The sequence below is a fragment of the Myotis daubentonii genome, chromosome 14 (assembly GCF_963259705.1).
Source record: "Myotis daubentonii chromosome 14, mMyoDau2.1, whole genome shotgun sequence".
Taxonomy (NCBI): domain Eukaryota; kingdom Metazoa; phylum Chordata; class Mammalia; order Chiroptera; family Vespertilionidae; genus Myotis; species Myotis daubentonii.
In genome coordinates, this window is record NC_081853.1 from 11,452,587 (window position 1) to 11,472,379 (window position 19,793).

General features: G+C 43.8%; 1 protein-coding gene and 1 pseudogene across 3 annotated transcripts in view; one reads left to right on the forward strand and one right to left on the reverse strand.

The window, feature by feature from the left end:
• PTPRG (protein tyrosine phosphatase receptor type G) overlaps nucleotides 1–19,793 on the reverse strand; it is a 656,388-nt gene that overhangs the window by 553,417 nt on the left and 83,178 nt on the right. The window lies entirely within an intron of this gene.
• Nucleotides 9,737–9,880, forward strand: LOC132215945 (small nucleolar RNA SNORA48; annotated as a pseudogene).

A 19,793-nucleotide genomic window follows, 5' to 3' on the forward strand; every position in this document is an offset into this window, starting at 1 on the left:
GGACTCATTAGCTGGGTAATTCTAGGCAAGTTACTTAACTTTCCACTCCAGTGTCCTGTCTGTAACATGCAGAGGGAGATGTGGGCATGACAGAACCTACTGCACAAAACTGTCCTGAGGAGCAAGTGAATTACAATGGGAATGGTAGCTGGCACATACTAAGTACCATAAAGTTTATAGTAAATATTATTTTTAATAGGACTAATATCATTATCCCAGATCCAGTACCAATAGACATATTTTTATTTCTAGTATACTTATGTCAGAGATGCCATACATTCTAGGAAAAGTTATAAAGACGTTTTCTCTTTATCCCTTCATCAATGTCTTTGCATGTTAGAAACCAAGTTTTATTTAATGAGGTTTATAGAAGTTAAAATGTCAAATCAAATACATAATCTATGCAATCAAATGTAGCTTGTTGAAGACCCATTTAAGTTTTGAGCTTATTTATAAGAACCGTCTGTGGTTCTCTTAGGATCCACAGGACACCATTTCTGCTCTTGTTTTCCATGTCCAACCTAAAGCAATTAATGCTGATTTAAGGCAACAGGAAGGAGCAGGTGGCTGAGTCTAAGTTTTAACAACGCCATTTTAATCATCAATGAATGAGAAAGAAAAGGGAGGGAAAGTCACTTCCATCATATAATTTCTTTATTAGATAACAGCGATCATATTAAATTGAAGTCATTCATTCCAAGTACTGCTCCACACCATTTCTGATCAAAGGAGAAACCTGATGTCAGGCTTCATTAAGTACCTCTCTATCATGGTCAGGGGCAAATTTGGAGACATACTTGGTGTCACAAGTAAGGGGGGGCTGGGGTGCTATTGGGATCTAGGGATAGAGATCAGCAATGTTGCTAAACATCCCACAATGAGCAGGACAGTCCTCACAACAAAGAACTGCCCGGCCCCAAAGAGCAACAGCGCCGAGACGGAGAAACCCTGCCTGAGACTGAGAGAAACGCAGTAACAGTAAAGCCACCTGGCAGGTCCAACGTGTTTCTCATTTCGTTTCGCCTTCAAACAAGTCTCTAAAGCTGCATTTCCTCTGTCCAGTGACAGACGACAAAAAAGATGGCACAGGGCCTCAAAGAACTGAACACAATCTCGTCGGGTTGAACACACAGGCTTCCCAGAAGTGGAAATTATTTGGCAAATGAAGACTGGTGGGTTTAACTTAAAGAAAATAAGATATCCGTGTCTCTGAGCTGCTATCAAAAGAGAGGCCCGTCTCCGTCGGCCCCGCAGTAATTCAGACAGATAGCAGGAGAGGCGAAATCTCATCACCGCGCACCAGCGAGGAGCCCCCCGCTCCCTGGGCAGCAGCGCCCTTGATCTTGGCCAGCCAGCGGAAGAGGAGCGGGCTTTTATCGAGCACCTGGGAGTTTATTACACTAGGCAGCGCTTTCTCCTTTATAGGATTTTCTGCTCAAACTACAGCCACCAGCATTCTGGAGAGGTTAACATCATTCTTTATTTACCCAGTTAACACTCACAGGCACCTGTCTCTGGTTCCCAGTGTAATTAGCCATTTTCTTTAGCCAAAAAAAAAAAAGAGAGAGAGAGAGAGAAGGCTTTAAGAGCTAGACTTCAGTTCTTTCCAATGTAATCTTTTTTCTTTTTTAAATTACATTTATCGAGGTAATATTGGTTAATAAGATCAAATAGGTTTGAAGTGTACACCTCTATGATACATGATCTGTATATTACATTATGTGTCCAGCACCCACAGTCAAATCATAATCTAATTTTATTTCATTTTCAGGACTTCTCAAATTCACATACACAATTCCCACTAAAAGAGCTTCATCTGCACACTTTATTTTTTGAAAAATAAAGTCCTTTATATGTGAAAGTATATACAGGCAAGCATTTCAGAAGGCCAGACAGTTTATTCTCAGCTCTCCTAGGTCTCAGGTTCTGAAAGGTGCACAGGTGGGAGCTCACGTGGTCGAGATTGCCTCAACCTCCCACACAAGATTTCCCTTCCCCAGAATCTCATCCCCCAACAACAGCACAGCGATTCAAAAACAGAACCTGATATTAACTATGACCTCCCTCGTGACAGTCTCCGTTCAAACAGGAGTCATATTAATAGTAGCACTAAAATTTATCAGAAAACTCCATTTGTGTAACGCAAAAACAGGGTACGTCCAATTGGTTAAAGTTCATATTACCCTTCAGACAGAAAACTCCTACTCAATATCTCCCCATAATGCCCAGGTTAAGCCCCAAACTATCATTCATAAATATTATTTTCAGCACAAAGGGAGAATTGTGTTTCATGAATATCCAGATTTCCACCAGGCCCCTTTATTAAAAACAATCTCAGCGCAAAGAAAAATACTCCGAAACAGTCTTGGACTGAAGATTTCAAGACAAGAAGGGATGAGCATCAGTGTCTAGGGCTCTGCCACCCACCACTTATAAGCGAGTCCCAGGAATGTGGCTTCCTTCTGGGTAACTAGGACTCACAACTGCAACAGCGCCCCCTTGGAAAGGAGAGAGGTGTGACATCAGCTTGACAATAAAGAGCGTGTAGAGTGCGAACTTGGAGAAAATCCATTTAATATGGATGATCCAGAAATGAAACCCAATCCAACAGTTCACTTTCTGAATTCATCACTGGCAATTTAGAAACTGAACTACCCAGACCAATTCTGCCAAAACACAAAGTACAACATGAACAAAACTTCACGTTTATTCTCTAACCAACACAATCAGAAGTAAATCTAGGGATTTTGAGAAATACATGCCCACCTCCTATAGGCCAGACAATCTAGCATGTGCTTTAAACACACTACTTCCCAACTTTACAGTAACATTGTAATATAAGGGTTATTTATCCCCATTATACGGAGCAGGATACTGTGGCTCAAAGTCACATGATGATGTTTATTCACTGACTCAACCAGTATCTACTAAGAACCGTTCATGTCCCATGACACCAGGCATTCAGAAGTGGGTGACAGACACATCTTGGCCTCTGTAGAGGTTACAGTCTTAAAGTGGCAAAGTTGGATTTCAAATCCAAAGCTGAGTGGAATTCCAATGTCTTTGTTCTTCCCAATGGCTTTGAAAACTAAGTAAATGAGTCACATTGGAAGTTACTCAACTTGGAGATGAATCAGAAGCAATTCTCTGTATTCTACATCTTCACCACCGACAGTCCTCTAAGATGAGAAGAAATCCAATCTTCAGGAGAACTCAAGTTTATTAACTACAAGCCTAGACACGGAAAATAGGTTTTAAAGGTGGTTTCTATTGGTTGGTCTGCTAACGGATCTAGTTAACAGGTGAGCAACACAGAAGTGTGAAAAGCATACTTGATGAGGCATGAGACCTAGTACTAATTCAAATCTGAATTATATTTGAAAAGAAACTATAAGAGATTGGGTTTTCTGACGCACAGTGTCCCTAAATCATTATTCTCTTTTCCACAATAACATTTCAAAACTATCTCATAGGTGCTTGGTATTAATGTGTCCAGGGCTGCATTCTTTATATGAGAATGTTGATATCTATGCAAAAATGAATATCTATCTACTTACTCTCTACAAAGAAAAAAAAACTAGGTGATTTACAAACAAATAAACAAAGTCCTTTATTCACTGCAAAATAAAGAGAGTAGAATTTATTTACAAAAGTGAAACAAACTTATTATTTAATTTCTGGTGTTTCTGATATTTATAGCATGATAAAATGTCTCAGGCTAGAAAGTCATTCACCAAAGATGCCATAATTCTAAGAAATAGTCAGTTGCATAAATGCTTACATATTTTAAACTGCCTCAGGCAGCCAGATAAATAAGATATACACAAGCACAAGAAAGAGCATACAGAACTAGGGGAGAAATAACATATTCACCAAAGTCAAGATTTGCTACTCCTCCATCAGAAATAACTTCTCTTTAATATATATGTGTATGTGTGTGTGTGTGTGTGTATATATATATATATATATATATATATATATATATATATATATATCTCCATCCCAGTCAGAGTGGCTCAGTTAGTTGGAGTGTCTTTCCATGCACCAAAAGGTTGCCAGTTCGATTCCCAGTCAGGGCACATGCCTGAGTTCTGGGTTAGATCCCCAGCTGGGCATGTACAGAAGATAACTGGTCAACGTTTCTTTCTCTCTTTCCCCCTCTCCCTCACCCTCTCTCTAAGCATGTCCTTGGGTGAGGATTTCTCTCTCTCTCTTCCTCACTCCCCTCCTCCCCTGAAACCAATAAATTAAAAAAAGAAGCATACACAGCACCATCAAACCATCTCCCTCTCCGATGAAGCACAATGCAATCTCCCTCAAGAGCTACCGAAAATTGAACTAGAAAATACTCAACTAAGCAGCACTGTTCAGACTGGCACAATCATAGCCTTTGTTGATGAAAGAAAACATACATTTTCTATGCCTATACGAAGCCCCGAGAACATCTATTCAAACCGATAGTTGTGGAGCTAAAAAAAATAAATAATAAAACAGCCAGCATCCTGTCTTTGATGTTCAGGCCGTGGCTCAGGAACCAGAAAAGCAGAGATCAGCAGGTCTCTCAGGCTGCAGGAGCCCCAGGTGCCCCTGCCAGGCACTGGGCGCTGTCAGAGAAAGGGGACCAGAGAACAGGGCAGAGGCAGGAGAAAGCACAGCAGAGATCATGCCCGTGGGTACAGGGCTGTCAGCAGCAATTCCCAAAGACACCCCCCAAAGCCAGCCATGGACCAAATGTTTAATTCCTGATCTGAAAAGGACTCTGAAGTTAAGCGCCACAGGCACAGTGGGCAGAATCCAGGATGTCTAAAACATATCTACTGGGTTCCTACTCAGAGATCCTTTCTTGGAAGCAGCAAAGAAATATGGTCCAAGGAGCAAAAGGTAGTGACCACGAGCCTCTAGCAAATTTCTTCTTTCATTCTGCAAACATTTCATCTCTTAGGTGCAGGGTGCTGGGATAAAACAGTGACAAAAAAAAATAAAAATCAAATTCCTGACTCTCAAAGAATTAGTGTGCTAGATTGGGAAATAAAAAGAAATAAAAACATATCATCATAAGGAGATACACGGAAAACAATATTTGAAAGCTCTCTTGTGATGAGGGTGATGCAGAGGGAATAGAAACCAGGGTAGCTCAGGTTGACATCTGACCCCTACTTTAGAGATGGAGAAATACATTTAAATTGTCATCCAACTTTGCCAACGTCACGCGTAAGAGTTAACGTCAGGGCTAGTATGTGAACCCACAGCTACTTGGCTGTAGGGCCGATCCAAGCTCTTGATCATGATGGCGTGTCGCCACCCCTAATCCCGGGGCCTGCTCCTGAAGCCTCACCTACTCCCTCTCCTGGGATCCCGTCTTGTCAGGGGCATATGGATTCCGGGCACTGATACCTGCTTGGTCCAGGCTGGAACACTCCTGTTCTGAAGCCCCTGAAAGTTAGGTCCTCTTTCCATCCCACCGGAGGGCCCGGAACGCCCATACTTCTCCAACATCCTATCCATGGGGCACGCAGTGTGCGTGCCCAGCAAAGCCCAGTAACCGCTGTGTAAGTGCACACTCACCAGCAGCAGCAAGGCCAGGCCACGTGGACCCCAGCTGCTCAGCAGCCACTTTCCAACAAGCAAAGCACCTGCATCTTCCCAGCTGATGCCGGTTATCAATCAACTTAAAGACAAAGACGCACGGCCCTCTCAGCAGCCAGGCGAACTGATTTTCAAAGGGAAAGTCCAAATGCTCTTTGTGAATAACTGCCTGAAAGCCTGCGGTGGTCATTTCATTTTTAATCAACTGAGTTCATTCTGAGCTAGGAAGCTGGAGGGGTGGGACACAGCACATACAGGAAACACTAGAGAAACACGAACAAAATAAGGCAAAGACATACGCAGTGAGTTCGCTGCAAGCGTGAATGACAATGTAAGCTCCACGAGGCCAGGGATCTGTTTTGCTCACCGTTCTATCCTCAGTGAGCAGAGGTGCCGAGAATACACTAGGTTGTGAATAGTATTGAGGGAATAAATGAAAATTGTTTACAGCAGCAAAAAAAGTAAAACAAATTAAAGGCTTTGAGACCAGAAAGCAAAGATCAAGAAACTAAGGAAAACTAAGGAAAAACGAGATGGCGATCCCTCAACAAATTAAAAACTGCAGCTGCCATACAACCCGGCAATTCCGCTTGTGGGGATTTCTCCGGAGAAAACAAAAGCGCTAATGTGAAAAGGTATCTGCCCCTCTATGTGCACTGCAGCATTACTAGGAATAGCCAAGATATGAAGCAACCTGGGTGTCAATCAATAGATGAATGGGTAACGATGGGGTGCATATATGCAATGGAATATCCTTCAGCAAAAAAAAAGAAATCTTGAGGCTGGGCCATGGGTACACCGCTGAGGCCCAGCCCGGGGCTGGAAGGCCTAAAGCCTGCGTCTACCAGAGCTCCTCCTCAATTTTGCCCCCAGACCAGCCCTGGTGGAGTTCCAATCGAACCCGGAACAAAGGAGGGAGCTTGGCCTGAAGTCCCTTTCCCCCCCGCCACCCATGTCAGCCCGAGACATGCCAGGGATCACCCAAGTCTGGGGTCCCCCAAAAGGAGGCTGAAGCCGGGCCTAAGGGTCCCCACAGGAGTCTCCAGGAAGACAGCCAGAGTCAAGTCATGAATTCCCCTCCCCCCTCCAATGTCAGCCAAAGCCAAGTAGGGACTCACCAAAGTCCTCCAGAGCCAGAAGAGCCCAATGCAGAGTTGGCCCAGAGTATAGGGAGGCACTGGTGGGGGGTCCCTCCGACATCAGCTGCAGCAGGGCCCAGAATCCCCAGAGGCTTACCCCAGTCAGCAAGCGCAGACCGGAGTCCAGGACCGGAGCCCTCAACACTGCAGGAGCTGACACCTGTCACCTGGCTCCCCCGGGTCGGCATGAGCCCAGCATGAGCCCAGCAAGCCACCGCCTGCCCTGGTGTGGAGAGTGATGGCCTTTGGCCAAAAATGCGAAAAGGATCTTCGTTCAGCCCTGGCCCAGTGCCCCAGAAGTTGGAGAAGGTGAAGCTCCTATAATCCCGAAGGGAAAGCCCAAATCCGCGGGTATGGAAGGCCCGCCCCAAGAAGAGGTTCTCCCAGATGGTCCAGGACAGGCCCCTGCGCACATCCTGGCGGCGGAAGATGAGGGAACAGGGCCAGCAGAGAGGAAGCTGGACAAGGCCTGTGCGGGCACCTGGAGGAGGAGAGGCGCAGGTGGGAGGAACAGTGCACAGCCGGGAACCTGAAATGCCAGCAGGAGAACAAGAACAAGTACAAGCAGAGAGAGTGCAAGTGACCGGAATCCAAGCTCTAGCTGACGCCCGGCCCTGCTGCGAATCGCTCCAGAGGCGGCCAAGGTCTGAGCTCAGGACAGACCGGAGGCCACCTGGAGCCGGCCACCAACTGCGACGCAGCACCTCGGACCCGGCACTCCCACTCTGGCTCCAAAACAGGGACCCACTCTGGATGGGGATGTGAGCCTTTGCGGGCTTTCAGGTGGGTCCTTGTGAGACAGAGGCTCAGAGGAGCCTGGGCTTGGCAGAGATTAGGGGCTCCGGGCGGAGAAAAGGCTCAGCTCCCTCCTCTCTCCTTCTCCCTCCGTCTCCAAGTGCCTTCAAACCAAGGAGGGTCAATTCTTCTGGTTCCTCAGGGAGCTGGTAACTGAAGGGTGACCCCCAAATGTATCTGTTCTATCTCAAGGTCCTGGGTCCATCCCAGACCAGGAGGAATCCAGCTCCCCATACCTTTCTAAAGGCTGCACTGGGTACCTCTGACCCCCTGACTCCCACCAAATCCAGCTCCACCCACTTTTCAACACTGAAAGGTGAAAATGGAGGGGGCTCCTCTCTAGCCCCCTCTTTCCTGTACCAGATTCCACAGAAGCCCCAAAGATCTGATAGTCCCTGCCTTGGGGAGCTTTCATTCTGATGGAGAAACATAATAAACAAGTAAAATAAAGTTAGAAAAAGAAGTCTTGCCATTTGTGACAACCTAGACGGACCTAGAGGATATTATGCTAAGTGAAATAAGTCAGACAAAGATGAATACCATATGATTTCAATTACATGTGGAATCTAAAAAAACAAATGAATAAATACAAAGAACAAGCTGATGGTTGACAAAGGGGGGAGGTGGGAAATTTAAAGAAAAGAAACAAAGGAAAATGTCTTCAATATTCAAGAATTTTGTACAGACTCAGCCAACCCACCCCCTACTTTGTGGAATAGTCAGCTCTTAGTTACGCACATGTAAATTATGGGCTATAGAAACATTTTAATTCTACACTTGCCAATAACAAAGCCTAAGGCCACTTCTGTGTCACCTCAACTTTTTAGCAGGAAACACAAACTCAAAAGGAAGAACCACCCTGACCGGTTTGGCTCAGTGGATAGAGCATCGCGGCCTGCAGACTGAAGGGTCCCGGGTTCAATTCCGGTCAAGGGCATGTACCTTGGTTTCAGGCACCTCCCCAGTAGGGGGTGTGCAGGAGGCAGCTGATCGATGTTTCTAACACTCTATCCCTCTCCCTTCCTCTCTGTAAAAAATCAATAAAATATATTTTTTTAAAAAAGGAAGAACCCCGGTTCATGCAATAAACAATATCAATATTTAAAGTGAAATTGCCAAATTATGCAATTATCCATTAGAACTTACCAGCCTGAATATATCTTCAAGAAAAACAATTGCATATAACTGACATTCCTTCTTGACTGAGGTGTCTCAATAATAAAATTTGTTCAATCCATATTTCAAAGCACCGACCAAGTGCCAGCACTGTTCCAGGACCGTACAATATAAGGATGAATAAAACTGAAACAGTCCCTGTCAACCTCACTTTAATCCACAGAGTAAAGGAAGATCATGAACAGATCAACAAACAAATGAAAATGTAATGTGCAAATGTGGCTGGATGCTGGGAAGGCAATAATCAGTGATGGATTAAAGAGAAATGGAGGGAGAGATACTAATATCTATTTCCTGTCATTGAGAGGCAGTGCTGTGTCCATGTGCGACTCTGGACGTACCTGGCGTGGGACAAATACTCAACCATCCCACTTGCAGGACGAGTATCTTGTCACCACATCTTGACAAGCTGATAAGAAAGCATGGAAAGAACCCTCCATGAAGTCATTAGCAGGAAGTTTAAACCAATCCAAGAACCCAGAATAGAATGGTGAACTGACCAGAAAGATATTATAAATGTACTAGAGGCCTGGTGCATAAATTCGTGCATGGGTGGGGTCCAGCCGGTCTGCCCCATGGGTGGGAGGGGGGGCAATCAGGGGTGGGGCTGGCCAGGGGGAGGGGCCATAGGCAGTTGGCTGGCCAGCCCCGCCCCCTGGTGGAACTCCCAGTCAAGGGGACAATTTGCATATTAGCCTTTTATTATACAGGATATTCATTTAACGACCAAACCTCAAAATATACAAAGCAAAAACTACAAAATTCTACCTGCATCTATCTCTAACTGTGCTAAAGACCTGAGAACACATGTCAAGTACCTGGCATACAGCGGGCACTCACAGAATGACTGACTCAAAGGGCTGTCCGAAGGTGGGGTGGGAACAAGAGCAGTCTCCATTCTCTTGAGTGGCCACCACTTCCCAGACCCTATGCCAAAGGCTGCTCACGCATCAGATCCATTTCTCACAACTCTATGAGGCACAAGAGTAAAGTGAGGTCCAAAGATATCAGTAATTTGCCAAGGTCAAAGACTTAGGAAAACCCCCTGGCAATGGGCAAGGAGACACCTGATTGGTGGTGTTGCTCTTATATCAATCAGGGCAAAGCAGATGTACAGTCCTTAGTTCATCCTAGCTTGATGCCTGTGTTGGTGGCCAGAGCTGTTTCATGCCTGAGGCACATTAAGACTTAGGAAAGGCACACAATCTCATCCATACCCCCTCCATGCCTCCCTCAGAGCTGCACCGGCTTCCCACGAGGCCAGCCATGAAAAGCAGGACAAGAAAAAGACCATTCTGTCAACTCCCTGTGTAACAGATTAAATTCCTTAATTAGCCTTACATGTTCCTTGACAGTTTCCCCAGTTAACAAAGCACACACATGCTGTTTCTAGAAGATTCTGGGTCATGCTGATTTCACTGGAAAACTGGGAGGAGTTTCACAGGCAAGCAGACTCTAGTGGAGGGGTGGGCAAACTTTTTGACTCGAGGGCCACAATGGGTTCTTAAACTGGACCCGAGGGCCGGAACAAAAAAATGGATGGAGTGTTTGTGTGAACTAATATAAATTCAAAGTAAACATCATTACATAAAAGGGTACCGTCTTTTTTTTTTTTAGTTTTATTCATTTCAAACGGGCCGGATCCGGCCCGCAGGCCGTAGTTTGCCCACGGCTGCTCTAGTGGCTCCTTACACTGGGAAGAGGTTGCCCAGATGAGCAAAGAAAACTGGAGCAGAGGAGATAACACATATGACAACAAGGCAGAATGAGTCCCCCCTCTCCCCCAAAAAACAAAAAAAAAAAAACAAAAAACAAAGACATATACAATGATGTTGCTACAAGGATGGAGCTGGACTGTGAGATTCACGAGGGCCGGAGTCTGTTTTATTCACTTGTTCTACCGGGCTACCAGAGACAGGAGTGTTTGAAACATAATACAGTATAAATAAGTATCTGAATAATCAAGGCATTGAAAAATGAAAAGAAATTAAATGTGCAACATCCAAATAATAGAAAAATAAGCATTGTTCCATTAATGGAGGGCTACTATTGCAATTGTTAAAAAAATTATGTAGAATAGCAGGCAAGAGGTACTGTCCATTATGAAACATGATGGAAAAGGGGACCTAAAGGAATGGGAGATGTTCACAATATAAAGTGAAATGGTAGACTATGAAACATCATAGACAGTAGTATGTTTTTTCTATCCCTGGATGTATGCCTTGTCGTTCCTACACTAGCATATAATATGTATTGATAAAAAAATCTACAAGGGTGAAGAGAAAAATGTCAAGTCATAGTTATCTTGAGATATGATTTTCCCCCTTTTCTTTAGCTTTTATTTTTCAATTACAGTTTACACTCACTATTATTTTATATTGATCTCAGGTGTCCAACATAGTGGTTAGACGGTCACATACTTTACAAAGTGATCTCCCAGGTAAGTCTCATACCACCTGCTCCCCACATAGTTAGTACGGTATTATTGACTATATTCCCTGTGCTGTGCTTTCCATCCCCGTGACTATTTTTAACTACCAACTTGCACTTCTCAATCCCTTCACCTTTTATACCAGCTCCGAGACCCCATCCCCACCCCTGTGGCCTCCATCAGTCTGTTCTCTTTTACATTATGAGATGAATTTTTTAATGCTCTTCTTACTTTTTTATGTATGTAAGTTTCAGGTGCATGATATTACAATTCAAAAACCTACTAGTTTGTGTGTGTGTGCGTGTGCGTGTGCGTGTGTGTGTGTGTGTGCATGTGTGTGTGTTTTGTTTTGTTTTGTTTTTACAAAGAGAGAGGGTAAGGAAGAGGGAGGGAAACATTGATGTGAGAGAGATACATCAACCGGTTGCCTCCTGCATGCACCCAGACCAGGGATGGAACCCACAACCCTTCAATGCATGGGACGAAGTTCCAAGCCACACTGGCCAGGGCATATCAGTACTTTTTAAAAACTGCCTTTTCCCTATCTTACATGTGTTCATAAAACATCCTACAATAGGAATGTATTGGTTAACATACGTTCCAACTCCGTGACATCGGGTAGTTGTGCTGTAAACCTCCCTTCCTGTGAGAAGGAGACTCGGCAGCGGCCCGCCAGGCTTCTGACCCTTGACCCAGGGACAGGGAGCTAGCAGTTACTTTAGAACAGTGCTTCTCAACTGGGCTGGGGTGAGGAGTGCAGGAATGTGTCCCCCAGGAAACATCTGGCAATGTCTGGAGACACTGTTTGTTGTCCCAACCAGGTGGGGCACTAGAGGAATCTATTGAGTAGAGGTTAGGGAGGCTGCTGAACACCCTACAACACACAGGCCAGCACCCACAACACAGAACTATCTGGCCCCAAAACATGAATCGCGCGGAGGTTGAGAAGCCCTGCTTTAGAGTATTATGGATGAAAATCTTCATGTGAGGAGCCACAAAGCTTATCCTAAATATAAATCGGAGAAGAGAAGAAGTAGCAGCACTTAAAATGTTCTGTTACCAAGCACAGAGATGGGAAACATCTGTTCTGCGGAGGACCCCTAATCCCAGCACTGCCCAGGCTCAGAGCAGGAGTTAGAACGTGTCCTGTCCATGAGGCAGCACAGAGCTAACCCAGGGAGGAAATGCCAGCTGCAGAGTCAGGCACGGATAGTCGTGAAGATCAGCCCTGCCAATGGCTAACTCTTGGCACCTGCACAATGAAGTTTATAGTGCTATTTATTTAATGATCCTATGACTTACACAGGACAACGTATAGGAAGCTTTTAACACTGCCCCAGACACACACGAGGTGACCTGCTGAGTACAATGTAAACACTCAAAAACTCCCGACATGTTGTTTCGTGGCAATTGTTTAGTTTCAAGCTCACTGCCAGTGAATCCAGGGAAGGTCATGTCCATAAGGACCAGTTATCATCTCCTGGAGAAAGCTGTGTCCCATGAACTGAAAGCCTCGTCCTCCCGTCTCATCAGGCCTGTTCGGGACATGCCAGCACCAGTCAACTGGGAACTGCATGAGCACAGAAATGAATGGCTAGTGCCATCTAACAATAAGACAAAGTAGAAACAATTTTTTTAGTAGAAATCCAAAGAGGGTAAGATCACCTCTGCTGAGACTGGAAATCAGGACGCAAGAACTTAATCAACTAAACCCTGAACCAAGACACCAGATGGTCTGTTAAGTATTTTGGGATTTTTATCTTATGGGCAACACACCCATCTGGTAGCATAAAGAAATTTACGTTTTTCTTTTTTTAAAAATGAGACAGAGAATGTCCAAATGCACCCGTGCAATTGAGATTGGTGAGTACGGTTCTAAAACTGTGGGCAATGCGGAAAGAAATATAAACATTCACACAGATACATGTATAATTTGTGTGAGCCATTAGTCAATGGAATCATATAAACTTTTTACAAGACAACTCCACAGCCAAAAATATAGGTTCAAGTTGCTGAATCATTGTTCAGGTGTAAACAGGATTCCTACAACTTTTATTGGTAGATAAAATTAGTTTACAACATAAAGTAAACAAGAAAAGCAAGCCATAAATCCAGCGGTAAAAGCCCCTTCCAAATGCTCACATCTGACAATGATGCTCATTTGCAAATCAAGAGTTAAAACAACACAAAGCAGTCGAAATGACTGCATTAATAAATGTCCAAATAAAACTCGATGGTGCGTTTGATGATGAAATGCTTATTTAATTTGCATAAATGTTCACACTAGTGCTCAGAAGTATTTATTCCTCAGAAAAGGACACTGCTGGTTAGAAACACAGGGCCTCCGACACAAAACTTCTCCCTCACCCAGTCATCACGCCCAGGCTCATGGTCTTCCTCTTGAGAACGCAGCTGCATCCCACGGTTGGATAACTATTGCACCCTGTTAAACCAGGTGCCAAATTTCCCTTCTCCTGGCCAGGGCTCAATCATTCCTCAGCTCTGTTTTGGCTGCTTCTCAGCAGTTTTACGCAGAACTCCCCACTCTGCCCTTCAAACATGAGTCTCATTCCACAAAAATCTTGTATTACACATTCCCGCTCGTGTTCCGGGGTACGTGGCGATGGCCATTTCCGTAAGACTTCGCTGGCTTTCAGTGATTGCGGATTACGGTATATGCAGTCCCGCCCTTGGCTTCCTTGACTCAGCTTTTCAACTCTCATGCATCACATTTCTCAGCGGCAGTGTACAGCTGTGTGTTTCATACACTCACTGTGTAACACTGCATATTTCTGCAGGGAAACACAAAATTAGCAGGCATCGAAATCCCTGGTGCGTTCGGGTTTTATTTCCCCTTTTGATTAGAAAAGAGAGGAGAATTAAGGACAAGCAAAAATCGAGAGAAACCTTATTAAGTTTGGTAGTAAAACCCAGTGCCCTGTCTATTAGGACCTTCGGGCTACTATTTACAAAGGGTGTTCTTTATTCATAGTCTGATCTGACAAGCAGAACAGAGAGCGTGGGCTAAATATCGGGCTTAGGGACATAAAGCAGGATCCAAACACCAAACCCCAGGCTCTACCAATTACAAGCTGTCGCCAGCCATATGATCTTGAAAAAAAAAAAAAAGTAAAACTGGAAGTGTCACTTTGCTCATATATAAAGTAGGACAACCTACTTCTGAGGAGTCAAGATACAGACAAAGAACCTTGCACTATACTTAACATAATAAAGCCCTGTTGTGATTCGGATCGAACCCCAAAATTGGCACTAGTTTCTTTTAAACTCACATCTGGGTGCTCCTTCACATCACTATACTATATTGAACCAGTACGTCAATATACTATATTGAACCTGTATGCAGTTCTTAACTTGTGGGCTTGCTGAGGCAGTTCAAGGATAACATCTTTTATTTTCTCATTTAAATAAATAATTGCTTCAGTAAAGATCAGAATTTCCAAGTGGAACTTCACTACCCAATCCCACCCCACCCCCTACTGCAAACCATTACTCGTCTTCTCATTTGGAGTTTGAAATACACAAAGAGCACATGAAAACATTCTCTTGGGAAACATTCAAGCAATATGCCATTATTCTTCCGACAGAGGGTAATGGGACCTAATAGAACAATTCCTACCCCCTCTCTTTAGAAGTGTATTCCAGATGGCAGCCAAGTGAGTGTGTCAGGAGGGCGAGCTCTGCTCCAGAAAGCTGAGGAGGGGCAGGCATCCCCTGGGAACATTAGCCTGGGCTCAACCTAAGCAAGCACCCTGCACTTAGCTACTGGCACAAAATGAAATGCTTTTTGTTTCAGGACAGAAGAATTTAGGAATTTCAAGGAGTGTATTCCAGAAGAAAATTTCTCTTACACCACAATAAGTTGGGAGTATTTCATTCTTTCCCTGGATACTCTCTTGCTGCCCAGTTTCAAACCCCTCCCCACCTTCTTGTGGGCACATAGGGACCCTGATAGGGGCAGGCTAAGTGTCTTCTATCTGCATTGGAGCCTAGGACTGTGCCTGGAGCACATGAAGGCAATTGAGGATGGAAAGGATGGGTTCCTTACAGATGCCAGGGAATCTGGAATGTTTAGTTGCCGTTGAGTCCAAATAAGATGCAGTATGAGGGCCTGACATGGGTAATAAACCCACTGCTACATGTATCTGTTGGGATTGTTTTAATCTCAGAAACTCTTCATTCCCACTGTGATTCATTATACCCTACAACAGTTTCCTTTACTACTTCCACTGTTAGAATAGTCTCAGGTGACCATGCACAGACCACTTCAGTCAAACACTGAGCTCCTCATTCACTTAAAAAAAAAGAAAAGCCATGATCAGAATCGGGTCACTTGATAAGGGAACACCTCAAGACATCGAGTGCATCAAACATACAGTGGGGCTTTTTTATTTTATTTTATTGATTTTACAGAGAGATGAAGGGAGAGAGAGAAAGAGAGAGAAACATCCATGAGAGGGGAAACATTGATCAGCTGCCTCCTGCATGCCCACCCCCCCGGGATCAAGCTCGCAACCCAGGCATGTGCCCTGATCGGAATCAAACCGGCAACCCTTGCTGCATAGGTCCCAAGAGCCAACCACTCAGCAACACAGGCCATACAATGGTATTTAAAAGGCAGTCTAGCAGGGTAGCTAACGGCGCTAGCTCCAAAGCGGTCAAGAGTCTGAATTGCTGTATCTGCCTCTTAAAGGCCTGGATGGACTTAACAGGTTAATGACACACTTTGTGGCTCAGTTTCCCTCTCTACAGAAATGATGGTGTTGACCCTTCTTTGGGGAGTTCTGAGGATTAAATCGAAAAGTCTGGTGTTTAGTATACCTGGCATGTAGGAGAACTGCAATTACTGTTTGGGGAAAATTAATACCCATTATGGTTTGAATGAGAGTAAAATGAAAGCTGGAGAACTGTCCAAAAACTACCATTCCAAGTTGTCTGTGTCTAGTTAAGAAAAATAGTTCAGCTGATTCCTATAAAACAAAGCACACATTTACCACATGGACCATCAATTGCACTCTTGGGCATTTACCTCAGAAAAACGAAAACTCGGGTGCACTCCGAAACTTGCACATGATTATGCATAGAAGCTTAATGTGTAAAAGCCCCCAAGAGTAGAAAAACCAAAATGTCCTTCAAGAGATGGTCAAACAGCTACATCCATGCCATGGAATGCTGCTCAGCAATGAAAAGGTGCCAACAACTTGGATGAGTTGGGGGGATTATGCTGAGTGAAGAAAGCCAATCCCCAAAAGTTATATACCAAGCATGTAACATTCTTGAAATGACAATGGATCTGTGATAGCCAGGGGTAAGGGAAGAGGGCGAGGGCTCCCTGTGGCTATAAAGGGGTAGCACATGTGATTTTGGTGGTGATGGAACAGTCCTGTGTCTTGGTTATGGTGGTGATTTACATGAATCGACATGTATGATAAAAATGCACAGAACTACACACATGCACACACACCCATATCACATATATAAGTATGTGTAAAACTGGTGAAATCTGAATAAAGTTTGTGAATTTGACAACGTCAATTTCCTGGTTTTGATATGGTCCTACAGAATGCACCATTGGGGAAGACTGATTAAAGGGTATACGGCAATCCCCTGGAGAGGAAAAAAATGTTTCAAATGGAAGTGTTTTGGGGGTGTAATTCTAAGAAGGGTTTTGAACAAAGAGGCTAAGTACAGTTAGGAATTAAATGATCTACTGCAGATAGTCAGGAGTAAGCCATATTTAACCCAAAAGAGCTGTCATCTCTTTGGAGATAGATACAACCCCTACCTATGTCTGTGTAAACCAGGTGGGATTTCACAGCCCCTGTACACAGTAATTTAGGACTGAGGAGTCTGGAAGTAAGAGTGAGTATCCTAGAGGCAACCAATATAAATCTACTCTGCCTGATTTAAGAAAAAAAAAAATTACTGAAAAGAATTAGGTAGCTCAGCTCCCAAAATCACTACATAGGATAGATGAGAGATTGGCAAACTCTAGTCAAAACACATATTGCCTATGGCTGCTTTCAGCAGAGTTGAGCAATTCCAAAAAAAAGAACGTATGTCCCATAGAGCCTGTACTATCTACCAGCAGGCCTTTTACATAAAAAGATTAGCCAGCACCTGGCTAGATAAGCCAGTTAAGGTGCTGAGAGCTCTCCACTGTCACCACCGTCCTTATCAACAGGAAGCTGTAGCCACTGCCAAAATGGCTTTTCCACTGTCCCTGCGTCTTTGCAAAACCAGCAACAGAAACAAAGTCTGCCGCAGATGTATGTAACTGATGGGAGTCCAGGTCACATGCTCCAGGCACTAGCTGCAAGGGAGGCTGGAAACCTGTCCATCACACTGTCTCCACCAGGACTCGAGCAGAAAGGCCCAACCCAGAAAGGTGCTTCAGACAGCAGGTGGCCAAGCACTGCATAGAAGGGATATGTGGAGTGTGGACAAAGCCATCAACCACAACTGGATAGTTTTTCTTTTCTGTGGTTCAACCCAAACACTGGGTTTTCTGCCAACTTAACCAAAAAGAGGTGTTAATCGTTGTCAATATTTGCTAAGCCTGGGCTTCTATTTATTTATTTTCATCTTCGGTTTTCCCTTATATCGTTGATACTATATTTTTATGCCTGGTCTGGAAATGCTTCGATTTTTTTAAATGCTCTTAGTTTGATAGAGGAAATGAAATACTCAAGCTCAGGATCCTCTTCAATTGTGTGCATTTATGAAGCTAATTTTAAAAGACAAAGCAAACCAGGCAGCCCTAATGTTCTAACAACTTCCTAGGAAAAAACGGACTCTGTCAACCATAAAGCAACACCACCTTCTCTCCGTGAATTGACTTGAAGACAAATGAGTATCTTGCCTGTTCAAAGCAGGAGGCAGAAAGTTCCAGCAATCTAAAGCTTAAAAGTAATAAGAGATAACGGGGGGAAATTTTTGATCATTATCTCATTCAAAATATCTCTTTTGATTTTATATAGTTCCATAAATCTTGGATATCAAGGATCATTCCTGGCATGCTGACTTGCACCCAGGATTTCCACCTCCAAGATTTCTTACAGTTAAAGAAGGCCCAAATATTACCAACTGGGGTAGAGTTTGAACAATTGGGGGTATCAGAGGGGGGAAGCATATCCTTAGTGCTAAAGCTAAATCTTGTAAGACCCAAGTGAAAGGCCCATCAGAAACAGTCACTTCCCAAAAACCCACTGGGCTTTAGAGCTGCCTTTGAATTCCCTTCAGCAGTGTTTATTTCCTCCCTGAATGACACAGTTCACTTAGTTCTACCCCTCACAGATGAAAACCTATGGTCAAATATCGGCCACGCCCTTCTTTGGAAATAGTACATGGGATTTCTACTTACAGCAAGTCACATCGCTTTCACAGAAAGGTCTCACACAATGCAAAAAATAAAGCCAAGACTTATGGGAGACAATGTTGAAACCTAACGCTCAAAAGTGGGCTTCGGCACAGCTGCCACAAATGATTTTCCAGAGCTGAACAGAGGCCTGGCACAGTAGGTGACACCTCTTTATCAGCTCCAAGAACTCCAGGGCACGTAGTTAGCACCCAATTAGTTATTAATAACTTAATACCAACACATCTGCTGAAACTCTGTAGGTGCGCAGTATGATTTAAATGTGATTGTGTTAGAGTAGGGACTCTATACAGAATGGATCTGATTCTGCAGAGCCCAAGACGGGGAAAATCAGAAGCCTAATCTGTCCTCTTCTATAGGGTGTGGTCAACTCAGAAAAAAAGGGTATCCTCATTGTTCTGAAAGAATTAAATTAAACTTACTATTATAATATACAAACTGGCCAGGTAATAGCATTTGCTGATTGCTTACTGATGCAATCACTGTGCTAGATTAGACAGATGCCTTAAAATGCTGCTAAGAAGGGTAGCATACCAATAATTATTTATAAAGCCATTATTACACACCAGGAACTGCTCTAATCACTTTAAACACGTGTATTATTCCATTTATTATATTATTTACTCCTTAGAGCCACCCTATGAGGTAGGTCCAATTGCTAGCCACCATTTTACATATGGGGGAGCTGAGATACAAGTTCATGTAATTTGCCAATTACATGTAGCACAGTAGTTTTCAAACACATTTCTGTCCACAGCACAGTAGTGTTCACAGTTCTGTCCAGAGGACAGCCGTGGCCTTTAAACCACTAAGCTGGAGTTCACAATTTTCCTCTAAGGCTTTGTGCAACACTCCACATTGGTGGGTCTATAAGGCTAAAGGAAGGGTCCAGGGTACTTCTGTTCATGGGGCTGGCTACCCTTCTCAGGGCCTGGTGGGAGTCTCGTTTTCATCATTAGCACTGACTTTAGATGAGCCACTTCATTTCTGCGTCATACTGTTTCTCATTTTAAGAATGAAACTTATCTCAAAAAGTTAAAAATGGAACTCCCATTTGACTCAATAATCCCACTTCTAGGACTATATCCCAAGAAACCAGAAACACCAATCAGAAAGGATGTATGCAACCCTATGTTCATAGAAGCACAATTTACAATAGCTAAGATTTGGAAAGAACCTAAGTGCCCATCAGCAGATGAGTGGATTAAAAACTGTGGTACGTCTACACAATGGAATACTATGCTGCTATAAAAAAGAGGGAACTTTTACC